Source organism: Talpa europaea, assembly GCF_964194135.1.
Source record: "Talpa europaea genome assembly, chromosome: 6".
Taxonomy (NCBI): Eukaryota; Metazoa; Chordata; class Mammalia; order Eulipotyphla; family Talpidae; genus Talpa; species Talpa europaea.
In genome coordinates this window covers 85,750,002-85,753,712 of record NC_140072.1, presented here as the reverse complement: position 1 = coordinate 85,753,712, position 3,711 = coordinate 85,750,002, and positions in this window count along the sequence as shown.

Sequence of the window (3,711 nt, the reverse complement as noted above, 5' to 3'; positions counted from 1 at the left end):
ATGTAAAATATACACCAAGATTTGAAGGCTTATATGAAAAACAGTCTCAGTAATTGTCTTACATTGGCTTCCCTGGTGGCGCAGCGGGTTGAGCGCAGCGCTGTGAAGCTGTCTGCAGCCCCAGCAGCACGGGTTCAATTCCCAATGGCCAGGGAGATTCTCACATGGCATGGCAGACCTCTCCTGCCTCACCCGCTGCTCCCCTCAGCAGTTTCGGTCGCCTGCCTGTTCTGGTCCCCTCCCTGTCTCTGGTGAATCCTCTCACCTTCCTGCGATCTGCCTTGTACCCCTGCTCTTGTATAAGAATAAATATATCTTAAAAAAAATTGTTTCACATGTTGAAATGATAATATACTTGATATATTGGGTTAAATAAAATCTTGATATTAGTACCTGTTTTGCTTTTAAAAATGTGACTATTGGAATGTTTAAAATTGCCTATGTAGCTTTCATGTTTCTATCAGCTCTACTATAGCATATACTCATGATTCTCTTAAAATGTTCTCTTCTGGAATAACAGCGTGATGTCATAGAAAGAATTCTGAGAGCTGTGCTGTTCCTTCAGTTTTCTGAGTCTTTGTTTTATCAACTTTAAAATAGGGGTAAGTGTATCTTCTTTACAAGGGAGTTGTAAACATATAATGAGAAAATATACTGGCGTTGTAAACATATAATGGGAAAATATAAGCTGTCTGATACTCTATAGACACTAAGTAAGTACCATTTTCTTTGACATCCTAAGTAAGTACAAGCATACGCTGTATGAATCATCCCCACCTGTCCTTACCAGTAGATTAATATCACTACATAGACCATGTAGTAAGCTCTACATTTCTTCCATTATCTGCTACTGCTCCATTAAATTTGATATACCTAGCTGGTATAGTTGGGAAAATACAATTGTTAACCTGAAAAATTGGATGGTACAAAATCTTTATCCTGAACAGATCGGCACGGTCTAGTTCCAAGTCATAGTGCAGGCAGCTTGAGTCTCACCTCCCTGGAGAAAAGAGGTGTGCACATCTGCCATGTGAAGGGGATAAGTTTACAATGTTTAGTGTCTTATGTTGTACACCAAGGGCCGACGTGAAAGGTCCTTCCTAGAGCTGTGCAAAGCTGAAAAATTATGTAACTTGCCACTGTACTCATAAAAATTAGATGATTAATTAGGGAGGTGGAGGTAGGGAGGGAACATGTTATACTTTGTTCTCCATTTTACTCAAGATCGGGAATCTAGGTTTTGAGATCCTTAAAGATTGCAGGGCAATTATCAAATAAGTAAAAGAATTATTAGTTCTATAGATAAATTTCAACATTATTTTCAGAACAGATATTGCATTGTACTGATATGAATACTAGCCAAAGATTTCTGGACAAATTTTTTTCTTATCAGAAGGATGGAATTGTCACTGCTGACATGTTCTATGGGGTAAGCACATCCTGCATGTGCCTGTCTCTACAAAGGGGCTTATATGTCTAGAGGAGGTGAGGTCTTTATGTGAGAATAGAAAGTTCATGTATCTTTATGACTCAATGTAGGACAAGTAATTTTAGATCCCAAGATACCCAACAATAGAGTGATGATGGTGTTTGTTATCTTAGGCTGCTGATGTATGAATATTATTAATTATAAACTTAATCTTGATATCTTGGGACTGTAGCAGAGTTCCAGGATTTAATTTCTTGTCTTCATTATAGCTGTAAATCTCAAAATAATTATAATAATAACAAGGAAGAATCAGCAGCTGGGGTAATTAAATACTACTTGCTGTCTGCTATGCAGAGACTTGAATTAAGCAAAGATATGTATTCCTCATTACAAAAGAATTATTTACAGGTAAATATTCTGGAGTAGACAGTTGTTCTTTCTGTCAAAAGGAGCACCTTATCAAGGTGGGTGCCACCCTCGGAGCCCTTGGGTATCCCAAATGGAGGTACTCAAGTACAAATGCAAAAGACAAAAGGGACATGAAATCTTCAGGCTTCTGGTTCCCCACTAATCAGATGATTGGGGACACATGGTTTTATCGAATTAGAAATATATTTGCCATGGAAAATGAACCAAGTAATTAATAAATATTAATTGAAGATAAACCACCATCATCACTGTCATTAGCTGCAACCAGCATAGATTTTGTGTCAGCAACATACACATTTTCCATTTGGGGGACAAAAAGACATGGATTAGGCCACAGAGGGTCCAAATCTGGACTGTAGTATGGAAAAGGAGATGCGATACAAAGAGAGTAAGACATACATTTCAATGGGAAATATATGACAAGAGTTACAGGGATGGTCACTTTAATGGGTATTGTTGCAGATTCTATGATACATTTAATAAAAAGCATGAGAACTTGGTGTTTAGGGAAATTATGGTTTAAATGAGGGATAGGCTAAATATAAAACAATTAAAGAATGGTAAGGTAGTATTTACAAGCTAGGGTATAAGATGCTAATGAAGATCTATGAAAATTTGAAAAAATAAAAAAGAGCGAGCAAGCAATATGGCATCAGGCATCAGGAGAGTCCTAGGGTGAGAAGAGGGTACTTTATGGATCCTTGAGAGCCAGGGAGAATTTGGATAAGTGGAGGGGACAAGTGAGGATTCAAAACTTTAGGTGAAAGGGTTTTATAAAACTGAAAATTGTCCTACAAAAACATTTATTAAATTCAGCATCTAATCAAGGGAGTGGACTGTTTTGAATGGGAAAAGCAGAACAAGACATAGTGTCTAAAACTGTCAGTTTTACTGGTGGGTCTGCCTTTGTATTGGGGAGTCATTTTCTGTTTGTTCAATACACTTTGATGAAAGGCCTGTTATGTATAGTATTGTTCTCGGTGCTAGGCTACACAGGCAGGACAAGATATATAGATACATAAATGATGTGAAAAGTGAACAGGTTTTAAATACAATACAATGTGACCATCCAATAAAGGATAAATGCAGGATTTTAGATGAACGCAGCAGAGAAGCCCCTAACCCAGGCTTGGGGAGTCAGGTAAAGTTGAGATATGAAGGATTAATAGGGGGAGTCATCCAGGCAAGGATATGGAATTAGGGGAAGCATTTTCAGGTGGTAGGTGGAATGAACAATTTGGACAACAAACTGTTGACCGCAGGAAAAAGTAATCAGTTATTTCAACAGGAAAATGGGTTTATTCAGAAACAAACAACAGAAAAGAGGGCAAATGGAAAAGTACATGTTCATGGTAATGCCCACATGCATATATGGGAATCAAAGACTAACCATACCTGCCTCTGCTCTCCTCTGAAGGCTAGCCTCAGTTCCACTGGAGGGGGAAATAGAGTTACATGTATGTTTGCTACAGCAGGTAAGTAGTTCACACATGTTTGGGCACTCTCCTTCCAAGCTCCTAATCTTATGTAAATAAGGTTTCTTTAAACTAAATGCCCCAAAACAGAAGAGTGGATCAAGATGATGTGGTATACATACACAATGGAATATTACTCAAAGTATAAAATCATGTCATTTGGAGCAACATGGATGGATCTGGAAGGGATTGTAACAGTGAAATAAGTTAAAAGGAGAAAGTTAAACACTGGGTGTTGTCACTAACATGGAATATACAAAAAGTTAACTAAGGGTCAGATAAAGACAAGCTTAAAATCTAACTCTTGAGAACTGACTATAGAATGAAGCATCCAGAGGGGGGCAAGGTAGGAGAGAGACAAGAACAAAGAGGGATAAA